Raw genomic sequence first — 12,470 nt, 5'->3', positions numbered from 1 at the left:
GCAAGAGGGAAGAGATATGGGAACATATGTATATGTATAACTGATTGACTTTGTTGTAAAGGAGAAACTAACACACTATTGTAAAACAGTTATACTCCAATAAAGATGTTAAAAAAAAAAAAAAGCATTAAGACCAGAGACTCTCCCTTTGCGAGGCTTACACCTGAGTAAAGAGTGAAGCGATCAAACACCGGAATCTTAAAAAGCCAAATGATAGTGGAGCCAGTGCCCATTTAGAAAAGCTCTCTTACCCCCCACCCCCCTTCCAGTCCTACTTTGGTAAATATTAATGTTTAACCAGTTAGCAAAATATTTAACCCAGTTAGCAAAATTAACACCGTCATTTCCATAGTTGCTCTTTTGTGAATAGTAACCGTGGCCGGGTGAACTTCACATTGGATAAAGCAGATGTGAAAACCAGTTTGCAAGAAAGGGTGCCTCCCTCAACAGCAATCTAAGCCCAGGGAACCGGCCCGAGGCCGTGCAGCTGCTGCCGGTCCGCGGCGGGTGCGGGCGGCCGGCTAGACGGCCTGGCGGCCGGCGTGGCTCCTTTTCCGGCCAGTAAGGTAGGCGATGAGGACGCCGAGGACCAGCCCTGCCAGGGCGCCGCCCACGGCGATGGGGAGCAGCATGCTGTTCTCACGCAGCTGACACTCCTCCACAGGCCCAAACTCGTCCCCGTCCACGCGGAACGCCGACCCGCACCCTGACTAGGTCTCGGGGACCTGCACGCGCTCCTCGGCGTTGCCCTCGCAGGAGTTCCAGGCGGCTGCCGGCAGCGCCCTCAGCGGGCCGTGGGCGGCCTTGAAGGCGGGGTCTCCGGCATCGGGCGGAGTCGGCGTCAGCTGGACTCCTTGCCGGAAAACCCGGCTGCAGCTTGGCGTTCATCGCAAACTGGAGCGCCAGGGTCACCAGCTGGGCTGTGCAGCTCCCCCCAGAGGTGGTCTTGTTGGGGTTGATGCTGAACTCTCTGGTCACCGTTGTGTTGTCCCTCGTCCTGCAGGTGACGTTCAGCCGCAGCCCCATGCTGGCCAGCAGGCAGGTCCCGCTGGTGACGCTCACGTTGTACTTGGACCCCGAGGGCCCCTTGGGCGCCGGGGTGGGCGAGGACTGGGGCGGCGCCGCCGGGGTGGGCGGGGAGGGCCAGTCTTACAGTGCGTCTCCTCCCTGCAGAAGCTGTTGCTGGAGAGGTAGGCCTGGGGGGTGGCGTCACGGAGCCCGATGGTCACGTTGCGCATGCGGATCTGGTTTGCTGCTCACACACCTGTACTTTTTGTTTACGTCCGCCTTGATGTCGGTTACGGATTCCACAGCCTTGATGGCCCTGGAGCTCGAATTGGGGAAAATCCCTGTATCTGACAGGTTACAAACAAAACGCATCAGATGGACACTAACGTGTTGCATTTCTTGTGAAACTTGTGAGGGTCAGCATATGGCCTCTTCCAACAGCTATCAGGAGACTGGAGACAGAAGTATTCCCTTTGGGCAGGCGGATTCTTCACCACTACACCACCAGGGAAGTCCCCAAATACTTGTGGGGCGAATAAATAAATGAATTACACGGTTAGGTAGAGTAGATGACCTCAAGTGTTCTAGAATATTGAATTCAATCCTTGCATTTTGAAACGTCAGGATTCTTTGTAACTTTCTGCTACACAGGGGAGTTCATATTCAAGCTTATAGTTGAGAACACTTCTCTGACTTCACAGCTTCCTTCTCTTTCCCCTGTTTCTTCAACCATAGTTTAAAACAGTTCTGTTTATTGAACCGGTTAAGTTTGGCCCCGCCTTAGGTGATTTGTACTAGCTATTTCCTGAGTCTGGAATTCCCTCCTGTCAACTTTTCTCTCTCTACATGACAGAAGCTTCATCATTCAGGTTTCAGGTCAGATACTCCTTGCTCAGAAAAGCCTTTACTCAACTATCTAAGTTAAATTAGCTTAGTCCATCATACCAGCGTGTCTGCTTTTCTTTATAGTATTGACTGAATTTATCTTCTCTATTTTTTTCCTATTTTTCTGCCTTCATTAGATTGAAACTTCCGCGGGAGAAGAAATCTTGTTTGTCTCGGTTGGTATAGGGCCAGCTCCAAGAAGAATGTTTGAAAATGGAAGATGCTCAATATATAACTGTTCAATGAATGGATGAATAAAAGAACAGCTTCCAAATAGAAGTGCTTTTACATATGTTTTTAGTGAAAAGCATCAGGGCATACCGAAGCACATAGTTTTATATGCTGAACTTTCACTGGGGAGGTGGCCTGATTTCAGTTCTCTGTCGTATAGGAACTTGAGTCATACCATCTGTAACACCTTATTAAACATATTGTTTATACCTTAAAGACAGGGCAGGCCCTCGACAATACATGTATTCACCTGTACTTAGCACAGTACTTCGTGGCATTAAGTGGAACAAATTAAGGATTAAGTAAATGTAGCTTGACTCTCAAACTCTGATTTATTTTATTTAGTACTTACCCAATTCTTAATAATAATAGCTATCATTTTTGGAACAGCTACTCACTAGACAGGTGTTTTATATCCTTTATATTAATTCTTTTAAATCACCCTTCAAGGGAAGATTACCATAATCCATTTTAAAGATGACTCAAGCAACAAGTGATTCTTTGCCGTTGGACCGAGGTCTAGTTTCCAAAATTCATAATCTTAATCAGTCAATTGCTTGTTCTTACTAGACTAAAAACATTTCAAATGTACTTGACAGCTTATTTGAACATTAATTATCTCAAACTTTGCTAAATACTTCCTAATTCTCTTCATAGCAAATAAATGATTTGTAGCATGAATCTGTTCTTAATATCTAAACAAATCTATGGAGATTTTTGCTATACATCCAACCTGTCATTTTTAATAGTTTAATATAAAAATAGCTCTTTTGTGATTGTAAAATATATATATATATAGTCCTTGCAGGAAAAAAAAGCTCAAATAATACAGAAAATATGGAGAAGAGAATACAGCCTAAAATTCCATCTTAAGTATATATAAAATTTTACATAAACTGTATCAAATTGTATGTGATATTTTCTTGTCTTTCACTTAGAATTACGTCATGCTACTACTTTTACAAAAAAATTTTAGGCACTATCATGTATATTTGGATTTATTATCTCTATTTAACACAAATGGCACAAGTAAAATCTACCTGAGTGAAACCCATTCTGACTTCATTCTGAAGTAGTTCAACTAATCTAACTCTACTAAAATCTAATTGGTTTTGTTTATATTGTCAGGTTTATCATCATATATGCCTTCTCTGAGGCATAAAATCTACAGAAGTCTTAAACTGGGAACTGTATGCATATTTATTCAATAAACTACAAAGAACTGAAGCAGACTGGTTTCTATTTTTTAATGCTTTCTCTTTTCTGCTGCCTTTCAACTTTTGACAAAAACATTTTTTCACCAAAGGTCACAGTAGTGAAGGTACCATTGGTTATGCCTTCCTTTCTCCCTGTGTCCTTTCCCTTTCACTTCATCTGCCACTGTCCAATCTTAGAAGCCTGAACCCAGGCTATTACAATTCTCACATATATTTTACCCGCTCCAACTCATACTGTATATATCGTATCATTACCAGACAGATCTTTCTGAAATACCTATTTTTTATAAGATTATACTCAAGCATCTTAATCAGACATTCCAAGTCTTCCACAACCTGGGCTCAGCCTACTTTCCAACTCCTCTCTACCTCCCGGGCCCTGCATCACATCTAGGCTACCCTACACACATGTTCTTTCATTCAGTACCCCTTTCTAGGAAAAATGTTCCCTAAGTCTTTTGTACCCTTTAACACTAAAATATCATCTTCTCCTGAAGTCTCCTGTGACTACTCCATCTAATATAGTTCTATGTAACGCAGGTATCTTCCATATAATTCATTCATTCCAGAATTATATTTATTGACTATTTACTATGTACCAGATACTGTTCAGGACACTGGGAATATATCAGATAATAAAGTGGACAAAATCCTCTGACTTCATGGAATTTGTGCTCTTATGGAGAGACAATATACATAATATACAAGGACAGTGTATGGTACAACGTGATAAATGTTATTTTTAAAAATTGAGAGGGCATCAGGATTGCCGGTGAGTACTTCCAGCAATTAACAAAATGTTAAGTGTATCCTAGGGGTAGGCAAACTTATTCTGTAAATGACCAGATAGTAAATATTTTACACTTTGTGGACCATGTGGTCTCTGCCATAACCATTCAACTCGACCATTTTAGCACAAAAGCAGCCTGTGTCTCAATAAAACTTTATGAACACTGAAATTTGAATTTCATGTAATTTCCATGTGCCACAGAATATAATTCTTCTTCTGACTTATGTATTTTTCAACTGAAAATGTAAATGCCATTCTTACCTTGTGGGCCATACAAACACAGACAGGGGGCCAGATTCAGCCCATGGGTTATAGTTTACCAACTCCTGTGAACACCACTGAAAGGCTGAGATTAGTGAAGACTTGGGGAAGATAACAGAGTGAGTACGTGGGCACGTGAGAGTAGAGTGTTCTAGGCAGAGGGTATAGTCTTTGCGAAGTCTGTGAGACAAAGACACACCTTCAGTGTGACTGGAGCAGGCTGAGTGAGAGAGAGAAGTAGGAGATGAGGGAGGAGGAGTAATAAAGGTGAGAATGGATAATGCGATTGATCTACGTTCACAGGTGACAACTATAGGTTCTTAGACCTGGAAAAGGAAACTCTTAGAGACTGTCTAGTTCCTGGAGAGCCAGCTTTGATTGGCATACTGTCAACAAAGATTCTGAGATGGGGCTTCCCTGGTGGCGCAGTGGTTGAGAATCCGCCTGCCGATGCAGGGGACACGGGTTCATGCCCCGGTCCGGGAAGATCCCACATGCCGCGGAGCGGCTGGGCCCATGAGCCGTGGCCGCTGAGCCTGCGCCTCCGGAGCCTGTGCTCCGCAACGGGAGAGGCCACAACAGTGAGAGGCCCGCGTACCACAAAAAAAAAAAAAAAAAAAAAAAGAAAGATTCTGAGATGGCATTATCTTAGCCAGAACCACTTCTATGATCAATTAGCAATGCACGCTCAGGTGTGAGGGCCATTGGTTGCTATGCATTTGTGTTCTTTATCTAGTCTACCCACCGCATTTTCACCACTAGGACACACTAAGCTGTCAGCTGTTTACATGACATACTCAACATTATCATCTAATTAATAACAGGAATTCTGAGTGCCAGATTAGTGATCTTCACTGTATCTTGGCCCTTCCCTGTTTCAGTTTTTACACTTAGGGCAGTGATCAATACATATCTTTCCTGGAGAAGCTGAAAAGATACTAAAATTAAAAGCTGTATAGAGATAAGAATTACCAATGCAAATTTTATTCCCTTAGCTCTATAAAACCTTTATAGTTTCTAAAGTACTTACGTCTTTATCTTATTTGAGCTTTAGGGTGGTCCTATGAATCCTTATTATCCCATAAAACGATCCCAGGGCCCTAAAATGAAAAAAGCAGGCCTTCCAGGCAGCTCTTAAATTGAATTTTCCTGTGATCGCTGAGATTTTTTTTCACAATTCCACGAATAAAGTTTAGCTTAAAATTATTACCAATTTTTTTTTCATAATTGTTACTAAAATACTTCTTAGTGTATTTAGAGCAAAAGGAAGGAGGAACCAACATTTCCAAAATGTTCAATGATAAGCTCAAAACTGCCATTCTTACTGTGCATTGTGGGGAAAAAGAGGAGGAGTTCATGCCGAGCTACTGTGATGACTAATGAAATTTTTATTCTTTTCAATAAGAAGAGCTTTAACAATTAGGCTGTGTTATAATGAAATGTTCATTTGTCCAAACTCTGATTCCTGGTCCATCAATACCTCTTTGTGAGAGGTACATCCCTAAAATATGCCTTTGTCTTGAATGGAATGCAACCAGAGGCGTTTAGTGCAAGGACTCTCAGTAAGGCAGCCTGAAATGAACAATGGGCTTCAGAAAAGCTAAAATTAAAATGTATATATATATTTTCTGTACCATGTGTTATTCATTAGTCAGATATTCACCTGACTAAATATCTAAAACAATGAGTAAAACTTCACATTTTAATATGATTATAAATAAATGTTTAAAAATCCAAATTGTAAGGGAAGTATATTTTACGTTCTCCATATCGGTATAAAGGACATCTGGAAAAGACTTTTTTGTCGTATAGTTTTAAGGGATTTCAGTTCAAAACCGTCTAATGATTTTTAAATAGCCCACACTTTCCTAGACATATTTTCGGTTTTATAATTTGATAATAAGTGTTCACTTTTTCCCCTTATGTTTCTAATGCAGCTGGAATCGATTGGGATCTATTTTAATCACTTTCTTGCTCTTGTACTACTTCATCTCCTCTCGTTACTATTTAACATTTAGGGAGTGCCAACAAAATGTTGGTCTGTATTAAATATGACCTTAGTCACAGTGGGCTCACATTTCCAACACGACAGGAAAGAACGTTGTATTTATAAAGAATGTACGTAGCAGAGAATGGAAGCGACATGATAATAACTGGGGGGATTTACAATACCTGTAAGTTGATTCTGGTTCTTTCCATAGCTTGAGATAATTCCAAAATGCCACTGATGGTGCTAAAGGGGGACATTTTAGCAGGGATGGCCTTTGCGTAGAGCAGTGGAGACTGTCAGTCTCCTGGAGATGGAGAGAAGTGAGGCGCAGGCACAAGTGCAGTGAGCAGCAATGACAGAAAGAAGGGTCCGTGACACGACGCATTCATCTTACACTGTTTTACGGTCATCCCACGGCTTCACGGACACCTAAGGGGTCTTTGGTCTCCGTTCTGCTATCTTCATCTTCCAACCCATGTCAGAGCATCTAATGGGATACTGGAACCATTGGGCCTAATTATTTTCTCATGGACAATGCTTATGTTCTGTTTTCCTGCTCCTGGAATGAGATCCCACCTTTTGTGTCTAGGTAATTTTACACACACACACACACACACACACACACACACACACACACACACGCTCAGTGAAAGTCACCTGTTCTGAAAAACGTTTCTGGTACCTACAGTCTGAATTAAATGTCGCTCATTTGAACTCTTATAGTATCTTGAGCACAGTTGCATTCTTACATGACTATATGTGTTTTTTTGATTATATGTACTTTTAACATATGATTGTATCCTTTTATATTTTTCTAAGTTTCTCTTAAAAATTATAAAATACTTGACAACAAGGAAAATCTCTGACTGAAATGCATATATATCTCTAGTGCCAAACACACTTCCTGGAGAGTGATAGGCACTCTAGAAATGCTTATTATTCTTCTTTCTGAAGAACAGAGGAGTGATATTTCTCATTCCATTTTTTTTTTTTTTTTGCCCCTTCCAGGTAATTTTGTAACTGTTAGAAAGATGTTCTAGGTGAAAGAGAAATAAAATTCCAGGTACTATGGCTTTATAGGAGCTTTTGTAAAAGTGGAAGTGATTTTAAAATGATAAAAAGTGATTCATTGCGTTTATCAACACATAGTATATGTTACCAATGTCACCCATAAAAGTTAGTTACGGTGAAAAACGATTGCAGGTAAAACTAGCTTGTCTTAACAGGGTCTTTTGTAAAGCTTGTGTAAAATATCATCTCAGGCAGAACTGACCTAAACAAGGAACATGTTTTATCTTCAGAGATAATTTGCTTAGAGACATCATTGATGGAATAAGTAGTGCCTGCATATAATCACTGATATGGTCCTGAGAAGCTGCCAGCATCCATACTGGTCATTTGCTCTGCCCACCGTCACGTTGAGATCATCATGAATTTTATTTTAGGCTAATGGTGTATCTACTAGGAGAAATAACACTAGAAAGTTGTCATTTCTCACTTGTTAACACCAGTGAGAGCTTTCTACTCACTGCTTTCTAAGAACTGTTTGCAAGAATAGGAACAGAAGACAGGCTGTGCATTAAGAAGTGTGCAAAACCACAGAATCTGAAGTTTATCTGTAACAGCACAAGCTAGAAGATATTTGTGGGACTTTGTAAGACTGTGTCAATTCTTGGGGGGCTTTAATTGATCATCTATTTCATTGATCATCTTTTATTGATCATCTCCTGGAGATGGAGAGAACTGAGGCACAGGCAGACGTGGGAGGAGAATAAAGGAGTGGAAATTTTGAACTTTATACTTCCATATTTCTTTTTTTTTCCAAGTGAAACAGTGTTTTTATTTGAGGCATAATAGCACATGCATGTCTGTCACATAGGATGAGGATGACATTAGGGTTCTCGTTTCTAAGATCAGACTTTATCTTAGACACACTTTCCATCACAGCTTCTTGGGAAATGAATCAGGAAGGGAGCAAGACACTGCCTGGAAAGAAATCGTTGCTATCGCTGGAAAGTTGTAAAGCAAGAGAAGAACTTATTCAAATCAGTGTACATGTAAAGGAGCCCCGAGGAGGAAGAGAGTGGTGTGGGGAAAAGTGGTCTAAGTTCTGCTGTTGGCGGTGATGCTGGCCTTGTTCGATGGCAGAGACTTGTCAGTTTTGACTGCAGCAACATTTCGGGGCTCCCCACTTCCCTCTCTGGATCCCCAGTTCAGTCCCCCCTTTCCCCTGAAGAACCCAGAGAGGAAGGGCAGGGTCTGTGTCATGGACACTGCTACCTGCTCGATGAAGCTGGCCAGATTTATGTCCAGTTCTGAAAGGCCCGCACACTCTGAGTGCTCAGGGTGATGTGGGCCTTGCCGTAAATGTTAAACCGTTCAGGATGGTGGTGCAGTTTCTCAGCCTGCAGGCAGGGCCACTCTCATCATGAAGCCAAAAGCCCTACTGAAGTCTTTGAAATGGAACTGCTAGAAGGTGACATCCTGGCCTTCTGGCTTGTTCCACCCCATGGCCCGCAGGTCTGGCAGCAGCTGGCCTTTCTCCTCAGCACTTAGCCTGTGTGCTTTGCCAGCCATGCTGTGTGCAGCGTGGATGCCGGCCGCAGCAGGTGGCAGCAGAGGAGACGAGCGTGTCCTATAGTTCCATATTTCTAAGGGATACCTACCATCTAAATTTTTATAATAACTGAGAGAATAAAATGAAAGGTCCATACCATATCATTAGAAGGCTCTTGGGTGGGATGCTTTTTTTTTTTTTTTTTTTTTTTGTAACTCTCAACCTTTTGTGTTTTTTAAATTAATTTTTATTGGAGTATAGTTGATTTACAATGTTGTGTTAGTTTCAGGTGTACAGTAAAGTGAATCAGTTATACATATACATATATCCACTCTTTTTTAGATTCTTTTCCCATATAGGTCATTTACAGAGTATTGAGTAGAGTTCCCTGTGCTCTACAGTAGGTTCTTATTATCTATTTTATATATAGCAGTCTGCATATGTCAATCCCAATCTCCCAATTTATCCCTCCCTGGGTGGGATGCTTAATAAAGAACAAGATAGGCAAAGAAAAACACTTAAAGCTAATAATTCAGAGTATGAAATAATGGGGTCAGGGTTAGTGTCTACTGGTTTCACACATTTTACAACTTTGTTTAAAGCTAGTAAGAGACAGAAAATGGGGAATTACCAAAAAAAAAATTGAATGACAGGCATAATGGTGGATGGCCCTGAGAGCAATTAGAAGCTTGAAAGATTTCTGGAATAGTACATCTGACCTAGACTATAAAAGAAATAAAAGAAAAAGAAATGCCAGTGGAGTTCGGACTTAATAAACACATTTATCAGCTGCCTGAGGTTTTAGTTACAGAAATCTGTTTGTTTTACATAAAAATAACAATAATAAAAACTAATAAATATTGGTCATTCTACTGATAAGCACTTACTAAGTACTCCTTTTATCCTCTCGGCCATCCTCTAAGGTACATATCCTTTTTATCAGCATTTTACCAATAAGAAAACTGACACACAAGAAGGTTAAATAATTTGCTCAAAGTAAATGGTAAAGTGCGTTTTGAGGCCAGGGAGTCTGATTCCAAATCAGAGTTGAACTCTTATCCATCAAGCTATAATACATTGATTAAAAATTATCTTAGGGCTTCCCTGGTGGCGCAGTGGTTGAGAGTCCGCCTGCCGATGCAGGGGACATGGGTTCGTGCCCCGGTCCGGGAAGATCCCACATGCCGCGGAACGGCTGGGCCCGTGAGCCATGGCCGCTGAGCCTGCGCGTCCGGAGCCTGTGCTCCGCAACGGGAGAGGCCACAACAGTGAGAGGCCGGCGTACCCCCCACCCCCCAAAAAAATTATCTTAAAGTAGATCCAAAAAGAGTTCTTTAAAAACTCAACAGTGTTAAAATTGGTATAGATTATCTTATTTACAAAGCAGAAATAGAGACACAGATGTACAGAACAAATGCATGATACCAAGGGGGAAGGGGAGGCATGAATTGGGAGACTGGGACTGACACATATGCACTATTGATACCATGTATAAAATAAATAACTAATGAGGACCTACTGTATAGCACAGGGAACTCTACTCAATGCTCTGTGGCGACCTAAATGGGAAGGAAATCCAAAAAAGAGGGGGTATATGTATGCATAGAGCTGATTCACTTTGCTGTACAGTAGAAACTAACACAACATTGTAAAGCAACTCTACTCTAATAAAAACTAAAAACAAATTCTAAACCAAAAAAAAAACCAAAAAAGCAAAACCTCAACAGTGTTTTTAAAAGTGATGTTCTTGGAATGATGTAAAGCATGTGGAAGTTATTGTACTTCATCCCCAAGGTGTCTGCCAGGTCTTCCTGTTGTTGCTAATAAGCATCTGTTGTCCTAACCTGCTCCGGGGGAGGCAGAGTTTGCTCTGGAGACAGCCATCTTCCCCTCCACCCGCTTCCATCCTGTGGGCTGCAGCGGTCCTCCTGAGACGCCTGAGCCCTCCAGCCTGAAAGCTCTCTCTATCCTAGTAAGGGCAAGCCAGACGAGGCCCAACTGGATGGGCATCTCTACACAGAAAAATGAAATGGACGGTATCTCTGTGTTTGTGCACGCTCCCTAAGACTCTGACACGGGACTTATTATGCTCACACAGACGAAGACGTTACTCTCTCTGATGTCAGAGATTTAGGTCCCTGGCAGGCAACTCAACTCCCGGAATGGGGTTAAGACTCAGACTGCCCCAATTATCCATTCATCACTTCTTTTTTTTTTTTTTTTTTTAGCTCTGTAGCAACACATATATGGTTTTCTTTTGACAAAGGATAGACAAAGTATCAGGAGAAATATCTAATCATTACTAGAAACTTGTTGAGAATAAACTCACAAATAAAGTACATTTTAAAATTTACCCATTCACCATACCGTGATAAAACACTCCTTTAAAATTCTGTGATTTTATGCCAGCATATTTCGGCAGTGCTTTCATGTACATCATATTCACAAAATCACAGAATTATACAACTGAAAGGCTCTTACACACTCTAGTCCTGTGCCTGATTCAGAGAGACTAAACAGCTTATGATGTAAAGGCCTTCCAGTTCCAATTCCCCTGTCCTTTCCATTATACCTCATTGTCTTGGAATTCTGACAACTCAAAAAGGTAAATAGTGACAAGAGTTAACACAGAGTCTCAGACCACTTGAATTGTCAGATGGCACTGTGGCATTTTTTAAAACATAGTACTTTCTCTCATATATCAATAACCTGTTATCTATCACATAACTTCTTACAGTGAGACTTCCCAACTCATGTAACTTCAGTGGATACCCTTTTAGAAGCCACCCGTGAGAACTTTACAGTTTAGATTTGATTATAGTCAGTTTTACATGTCTTTGTATCACATTATATGTCCTATCTTACCAAACTTCTATCTTACAGATACTGACCATATCTCCTATTTTATATAAACCTCCCCTTAGTGCTCTGGTGTCCAGTTTTATGAAATCACTTTTTTATTAAATCACTTTTCCTTGGACAAGCCATGTCTCCCTAAGCCTTTCTGTTGGTTGTTTCTGAATTTAGCCTGTGAAACACCCTTCCATTTTCTTCCCAAGGAGGCATCTATCACACTCCCCTATGCCCAGCGTGGTACCTGAAGGTGTACCTTAGAATCAGACACTTGCCTAAATATACATCTTAATAAGAAAGCCATAAATAAGTAATTGTTTTGGCCACTTTGGCAACCGACTATTTCAACATGACCCAAATTCAGTATTCCCACAGACTTACCAAAAGAACAGGACCCTTTCTCTTGGACAACAGGATCCTTTCTCTCGCTAGAGCTTCAGGAGGATGTTTCAGAGATTAATAGGGTTCCTGCATCCCTGCAATTTGCTTGAATTAGATTAACATAGTGATAACATGAAATACCAGCCACACCTTAAATAAGTTACTTCGCTTTCCGAGCAGATCCAAATGCATGCTTAGATGAAGTCAGAGCCCATGTGCTTGGGCTTAAAAGATAAGGAAAAGGACTCTCTCTCTAGGATGTTTCTTCACCTGCTTGTACTTCTGTCTGAAATCTAA

The 12,470-nt window shown here is 41.1% G+C and overlaps 1 protein-coding gene and 2 pseudogenes across 1 annotated transcript in view; all 3 read right to left on the bottom strand.

The window, feature by feature from the left end:
- Positions 1-12,210, bottom strand: part of UGT8 (UDP glycosyltransferase 8) — a 134,478-nt gene extending 122,268 nt beyond the window's left edge. Inside the window, exon 1 of the mRNA XM_024119390.1 lies at positions 12,174-12,210. The gene's annotated coding sequence lies outside the window, so the exon portion shown is untranslated. The remainder of the gene's footprint in view (positions 1-12,173) is intronic.
- LOC102989204 (lysosome-associated membrane glycoprotein 1-like) lies at positions 456-6,792 on the bottom strand (annotated as a pseudogene).
- Positions 7,473-9,110, bottom strand: LOC102988359 (pterin-4-alpha-carbinolamine dehydratase-like; annotated as a pseudogene).
- Positions 12,211-12,470: the final 260 nt, after the last annotated feature.

Source organism: Physeter macrocephalus, chromosome 7 (assembly GCF_002837175.3).
Source record: "Physeter macrocephalus isolate SW-GA chromosome 7, ASM283717v5, whole genome shotgun sequence".
NCBI classification, from domain to species: Eukaryota; Metazoa; Chordata; class Mammalia; order Artiodactyla; family Physeteridae; genus Physeter; species Physeter macrocephalus.
This window is presented reverse-complemented; position numbering and strand designations above follow the sequence as displayed.